An 8118-nucleotide genomic window follows, 5' to 3' on the forward strand; every position below is an offset into this window, starting at 1 on the left:
GCGTAAAATGTAATCAATTGATCACTCAGTTGCAAAAAAAAGTAAATTAAATGCGAAAGATGTATTTCACGCGTCTTAAAAGGAAGTAAAATGACCAAAATCGGGGTATGCGCTTCTAATACTAGAGAAGGCAAGTTTTATAGTTGAGCAAGTAATAACTTCGTTTTTAATCTATCCTTGAATCATGTAATAACATTCTAATACGTGTGGGATACATCTTCTGCATTTAACTTACTTTTTTACAACCGAGTGACCAATTGATTACATTTTATGAAAGTTCAGGGGGCTAACTGAACATTTTATATAAGTTGAGGGGGCTATCGGGACACTTTGAAAGTTCAAGGGGCCAATCAAGCTTTTTGAACAAGTTTAGGGGGAAAATGATGTATTAAGTCGAAGAATTTTCTTAGCTCTTCAAACCACTACAACAACTGATGCACTCATGTGTTGTTTGTTGGTACGATCAACTCCTGCCAGGCTCCATTAAATCTTTTAAACAAATTTCTAAGGAGTTTTCAGATCATTTCATTACTACTATTCCTAAAATCAAGACGATGCAAGATCTTAACTACTTGGTAGAAGAGCCCAGTGAATCCTTGAAAGAATGGGTTGAACATTTCCAAAGAGTAGGTATTCAGATTAAGCATTTGAATGTAGATGGGATGGTGGAGGCTATGGCAAGCAATTGTCAAAACAAAAAAATTTCTAGGGAGTTAATTACCCGAAGACCGAAGAACTTCCCAAACCTAATGCGAAGAGCGAGAGACTTCATCAAGTGGGATAGTCATAAGTTGAACCCTTTGCTTAACGAGAGATTGAGTTCGGTTCATCAACCGAAGAAGTCCAAGGGAGACAGGAGCAGAAAAGATCATAAACGATCCAAAGAACACATAGATCGAAATTATAGTCCTCTGAACGCCCCTTGAAAGGAAATCGTTTATTGGGTAGAAACAAATAGGCAACATATCTAGTATCCCCCAAAGCTAAAGACTTCCGGCCGAAGACATAACGACATGTATTGTGAGTTCATAAAAGTGAAGGCCATGATACAGAAGATTGCAGACAACTAGCTGTGGAACTGAATAAAATGGCTAAAGCAGGAAAATTGGACAAATTTTTGAAAAATGCAATCAAATCTAAGGATTCGAAGTGCAAACAGCATGAAGAAATGGCTCCTTGTGGAGTCATTAATGTCATCGATGGAGGGCCTAAGAAAGATCACTCAGCAAAATGATGGAGAATTCATAAAGATCATGAAATAATTGCTGAATCGAGATCTGAGTTTTCTTTCGATAATTTCACATGACAGGCACACAATGATGCCTTGGTCATTGAAATTTTGCTTGAGGAATACACAGTTCATCGGGTATTCATTGACCATACTTAATAGACATCATCCTTTGTTTATCTGAACGTGCCTCTGATATTAATTATTTGCCTCTATGCTTCACAATAGTGTTTACGCTAAGTGAATATTTTAATAAAAGCTTAAAATAACCCAATAGTTCCATTCACCCCCTGGAACTAATATTACCTCACAAGAGACCAACATGTGGTATCAGAGCCTAACAAGCTGTATTGAAAAGATAACACTATCTCAAGCTTAAGATCCCTAATGGCTGCAAACAGCACAAGAAACCTCCCTAGTAATGAGACCACCACTATGCCATTTTCCCTTTCACATGACACAAGATACATGACAGACATTTTTTTTCGTGTCGTCTGAATATGTTTCGTGACAGTATTTTAATTCTATGTCATCGAAAGGCAAAAAAAAATGCGCTCGCGTCTCAGATGACGTTACGGTTACAGTATGCTGTCATCCCAAAAGAACGCGATTTTGATGGAAAAATCACTTAAGCATCAGACGACACTTCGAATAAATGACTGTCATTGTTGTACGAAAATAAAAAAGTGGCAACCAAAACTTAGAAAAGCGGGGGAGCAAAAACTCTAACTTTTAGTTTGCGCGCTTAAAAAAAGAACGGGGTATATAAGGCCAATTTAGCCTAAACCCAGTCTTTCGATCCTCCTCTTCTCCTTCGATCTCCACCTCTACAAAAGCCCTAAACACAATTCATCTTCTCTTGCTTGGTTTATCTCTCTCAATCGGGTGAATCGTCTTCTAACTCGTTAATTCTTCATCTCGGCAAGGTTCGTTTTAGGGTTTATTTAACACATTACGCTATGGTCATGACGATTGTTCTTGAAATTATTATACTATCTGCATGTTAGTTTTGACTTAATCTACTGCATATTCTTTCTATAATTCGGAGTTTGTTTGCTTAAAATTAGGTATTGACATTTTGAAATAAGGGTTTTATGTGGTTTTAGTATATCTAGTTATTTTTTATGTTTATCTGGTTTTTTGGCAATGCTGTTCTATTTGGATGATTCTTTCATGTACTTTTGATGCTGGGTTTACTTTGGATGATTCTTTCATGTACTTTTGATGCTGGGTTTACTTTGGATGATTCTTTCATGTACTTTTGATGTTGTGTTTACTTTGGAGATGATTCTTTAATGTACTTTTGATGCTGGGTTTATAGTCTTGCAGATACATTTACATATACATTTTGGGTTTCTCTGTTGTTTTATGTTTGTCAATGTATGTGTTTATTGTTAATTATTAGTTAGAATACAACTGATTATAGATTATGTTTGTTCAAGATGGATAAATCATGGATGGTGGCTGATAGGAGATCACTACAGTTTAGAATATGCTTACAAGAGTTTCTGAAGTTTGCAACTGCTAATGCTACAAACTCAAACTATATTTTCTGTCCTTGTGTCAAATGTTGTAACTTCAGAGGTGGTAGTATTGACTTTTTAAGGATCATTTAATCTGTAATAGAATTATGAAAATATATACAACTTGGGTATGGCACGGTGAGTGTTCTATTGCAGACTCAAATCATATAGGTGAGAGTTCTGAAACAGTTGAAATGAACCATGACTTAGGGATAGACTTAGAAGAAGATGGGTGCTCAGTAGAGTCAGATGAATTTATGCATTTCGTTCATGATGGAGACAAGCCTTTGTATCCTGGTTGTACTAAATCCACCAAGATGAATGGTTTACTACAAACCTTTAATCTGAAAGCTAAACATGGTATGACCGAGTCTTGTTATACTTACATTTTATTGTTGTTTCACACCCTACTTCCTGATGGGAATGAAATGCCAATGTCTGCCAATGAGGCCAAAAAAACTCTTCATGCTTTAGGGATGAAATATGAGAAGATTGATGCATGTCCTAATGACTGCATTTTGTATAGAGATGTTAATAAGGGTGCTACTCGATGTCCATCATGTAATGTCTCTAGGTGGAAACTAGCTAGGGATAATATAGAGAAGGTAGGTGTAGCAGCTAAGACTTTATGGTATTTTCCACTAATCCTAAGGTTTAGAAGAATGTTTCAGTCCACAGTTACCACTAAGGAACTTGCTTGGCACTCGACTGGTAGGAAAAAGGATGGATTGATGAGACATCCAGCTGATTCCCCAACTTGGCAAATGATTGACACTAAGTGGCCAGATTTTGGTAGTGAACCTAGGAACCTTAGGATAGGACTATCTTCATATGGTTTTAACCCATTTGGCAATCTTAGTAGCACTTACTCGTGTTGGCCAGTCATAATGGTTGTTTATAACCTTCCGCAATGGCTATGTATGAAACGAAAGTACATGATGTTAACTTTGTTAAATTCTGGACCCAAGCAGCCTGGAAATGATATTGATGTGTACTTGCAGCCTTTAATAGATGACCTAAAAGTCTTGTGGGATGATGGAATTGATCGGGTGTATGATGCAGTGAGAGGAGAATACTTTAGGTTGAGAGGGGTCTTGTTGTGGACTATTAACGATTTTCCCGCTTATGGGAACTTATCAGGGAGCATTGTTAAAGGGTACAATGCATGTCCTATATGCATTGACCAAACCAAACCGATAAGGTTGAAGTATTCTAAAAAGATGGCTTATATAAGGACTCGTAGGTAGACTGCAAGAAACCATCCTTATAGGAAGCAAGCTTCTGCTTTTGATAATACTATAGAAAAGGATGATCCTCCTAAACCATTAAATGGGGAGGAGTTATATGAAAGAGTTCAATGCTTGCCCAAAGCTAATGGGAAGGGTGAGAAATCTGTTCCGTATAAGGGTGACCCTGAGTCTAGACCATGTTGGAAGAAGAAGTATGTATTCTACGAACTAGAATATTGGAAATTCCTTCCAGTCAGGCATAATCTAGATGTAATGCATATTGAAAAGAATTGTTGTGAGTCTATTCTTGGGACACTATTGAACATACCAGGTAAAACAAAGGATGGAGTTGCAGCTAGAAATGATATTATTGATATGGGGATCCGTACTGACTTGAAACCCACATCTGGTGACAAGAGAGACAAGTTGCTTATGAGTCAGATCAACTTATATCCGGAAGAACGAAAGATTGTCTGCAATTCATTTTTCAATATGAAGACTCCCTCTCGCTTTTCATCTAATGTACGAAACCTTGTTTCGTTAAAAGATTCCATAATAGGTAATTTAAAGTCTCATGATTGCCATGTTATAATGCAATTGCTACTGCCCATTGCATTACGTTCAATGTTGGACAAACCTGTTAGAATTGCCATCATTCGATTCTGCTTATTCTTTAAATATGTTTGCACTAAAGTAATCGACATATCAGTCCTTCACAAAATCCAAAGTGAGCTTGTCAATACCCTCTGTTTGCTTGAAAAGTTTTTCCCACCCTCTTTCTTTGACATAATGATTCACTTAACCCTACACCTTGTAAGAGAAGTCGAGTTGTGCGGTCCGGTATTTTATAGATGGATGTACCCCTTTGAGAGGTATATGAAAGTGTTTAAAGGAATGGTTCATAATCGACAATTTCCTGAGGGTTGCATTGCAGAGTGCTACATTGTTGAAGAAGCCGTAGAATTTATTCAAGAGCATATGAGTAATGGAGATGTTGCAACTGTGGGGCTTCCTAGAAGAAACGTGAAGGGACTAGTAAATGGATGCAAGTCTTTATCTGCCCCTACAATTGTACAGGTGGACTCAGAACAACTGCATAAGGCTCATTTAACAGTTTTGCAAAACTATGAAGATGTACAACCTTATTTTCTGTAAGTACTATCGTGTATACCTTGTGATTTTGCTTTATTTTTGTTTGTTTGTAGAATAAGTTATTATTGCTTACCTATGAAATATGTATGAATTGCAGGGAGCATATGAAGTTCTTAGAGTTGAGTTATCCCGACCAAAAAAAGAATCCTAAGTGGATGAGAGATAAACAAAACAAGACATTTCCCGATTGGCTTAAAAACAGGGTAATTTTTTACATGAATTCATTTGTCAGGGTAATTATGCATATCCGGTTGAAGTAATGGATTGTTGTGTACTAACTATAAATGATTTCATTTGTCAGGTTTCAAATGAAATAAGAGTTGACAAGTCTACCGTTTCAGAGACCTTGAGGTGGCTTGCTTCTGGACCGAATAGTCACGTTCCTACATATCAGGGTTATCATGTCAACGGCGTTGATTTCAACACAAAAGCACGGGATGTTACCAGATCAGTCCAAAATAATGGTGTCTTCTTAGTTGTCGAGGCTATGCAGTTTGCAAGCGCCAAGGATAAAAGGCCTAAGACTATGGACATGAATTTTTATGGCCATATCAGTGAGATTTGGGAGGTGGACTACTACCACTTTAGGATTCCAGTATTTCTGTGTGATTGGGTTGAGTCAGCTAGAGGGGTGAAAGTAGACGATCTAAGCTTTACTTTGGTCAAACTAAATAGAATTGGTCATTTGAACGATCCATTCGTGCTGGCTACCCATGTAAAGCAAATATTTTACATTGAGGACCCCTTGGATCCTGAATGGTCGGTTGTCGTGACGTGCCCAGATAAATATTTCAAATGTGATGACGAAGATGAAGCTGATGTGGTTGATGATGATTATTATGATTATGATAATAGCAGGATATTCGATGAACATCCACTGAATATGCCTACCTTCGATGATGTTGACACCGATTGTACAGTTTCATATGCTAGACCAGGAGAAGAAGCAATCTGGATTGATAAGTGAAATTAACATTGAAATTGTTTGTGTGCTTGTTCTTATACAATGTATGTCAATCTAGATTTACTTGTACACTTTGGAATAATTAATGTTTGATGAAATCAATGTGATTTGCTTGAGTTATTGTGTGTGAACTTGCTTTGGTTATAATGTGATTGATTGTGAGTTATTGTGCATACTCCTAATGTCATGTACCTACAAGTTTCCTTCATCTATGTTTTGATTGATGCAACTTCAGGAATATCATCATTGGCACCAAGCTCTAATACAAGAGGAGCACCATAAAAAGTGCATGCACGACAACTTGTAAAAAAAATAAAGCAAGCTGCTAAGAAGTCATTGGAACGCAAGAGGGTCAATCAGATTGAGAGAAAACGTAAAGTGTCACCCAACAATGACGAGACAGCGATCACAACCCTCAGTAAATGTCAATCGAGTTCACCTCCCTCTGAATTGCCACCTGTTGTCGACGAACCTGAAGTCACAAATGTGACTGGTGGGTTAAAACTGCTAAAACGTGAGACCGTGACTATGGCGTGGCTGACCCAAGCCATGATTCGGATGAAGAAGATGAACATTAAGTATAATCGCCATGGAGATCCTATTGGCAAGGAGTTTGGGTGGATGCAATCTTATATAGGAGTGTTGGCACGCACGAGGATATCCATCGCATACAAAGACTGGAGACAAGTGCCAGCTGATGCAAAAAAACAACTTTGGGAATCTGTTACGGTATACATATATTTGTATGTTGTTCTTTAGATGTTATTTGTATGCTGTTCTTTAGACGTTATTTGTATGTTGTTCTTTAGACCGTACTTGTATGCTGTTCTTTAGTCGTTGTTTGTGCTATCACCGAGTCAAAAGAAGGAAGTCCTGGTATCTGCTGCAACCAAATGGAGGAACTTCAAGTCTTTACTTACGTCCAAGTATATCATGCCCCACAAGGATGATGTTGAAGTCTTGCAAAAGGTTCCTGATGACTACCGGTTCATGAATAAGGACGATTGGCATCAGTTTGTATCCGATCGGCTTACAAATCAGCACATGGTTTGCCATTTGATTTACGTATATGCTTTACTCTTAATTTGTTAGTTTGTATGTGCCGTGCTAACAAATACACATATATATATGGCTGCATTGTTTAGGAATTCCGCCAAGTGCAGATATCCAAGCGGCAAAAGAACAAGTACAACCACTGGATGTCTCGCAAGGGGTACAGAGGAATCCGGGTTGAAATGGTATGGTCGTTTATTGTCTATTTTCATACTTCAGATTTGTATGATTTTTGATATTATTCGTACTATGTGGCAGACCTCAGAGTTATCAAAAGAGGAAGTGGAAAAAAATCAGCAGGCACACATATTGGATAAAGGGAAGGCAAGACAAACTGGGAAATTTTAAAGACACTGAAGTAGAGGAGGCGGTTAAAAGAATTGTAAGTAGCATTTATTCAAATACACAATGTGATTGATAAAACGCATATGTATAACTGATTTATATATGTTTATTTCCATAGTTGAAACTGGAAAAGGAGGAGGCTGAAGGTGTGTTTAAAGCCAAGGGTAGTAATGATGTGCTAACTGAGGTATTAGGGAATCCAGAACACAGTGGCAGGGTTAGAGGAGTGGGTGCTGTGAAGCCGGTAGTATTCTTCAAGCTACCGGGTCAGAAGAGGGGAAGAAAGAAGCGAGCTGAGGAGTTGCAAGCATTGCTTGAAACAGAAAGGGCAAAGTGGGAGAAAGAGTCAACAAGGAAACATGATGAAGAATTGAAGAAGATACATGAGATGTATCAAGATGAGTTAAAGAAGTCTGAAGCGATCCAAAAACTAGATCGAATGGAGAAACTTGTGTCCAAGAGGGTTACGACTGAGGAATCCCCAGCAGCTGCACCAACAACTTACAATGGCAAATCAGGAGAAGGTAGTTGTAATCGAGATGATATCAATAGAGAGGAGATATTAGGGAAATATGAAGCCGTGGCGAAGAAGAAGTTGGTATTAGAGGTCTCTAATACCATAGA

This window comes from Euphorbia lathyris, chromosome 1 (assembly GCF_963576675.1).
Source record: "Euphorbia lathyris chromosome 1, ddEupLath1.1, whole genome shotgun sequence".
Classification (NCBI taxonomy): Eukaryota; Viridiplantae; Streptophyta; class Magnoliopsida; order Malpighiales; family Euphorbiaceae; genus Euphorbia; species Euphorbia lathyris.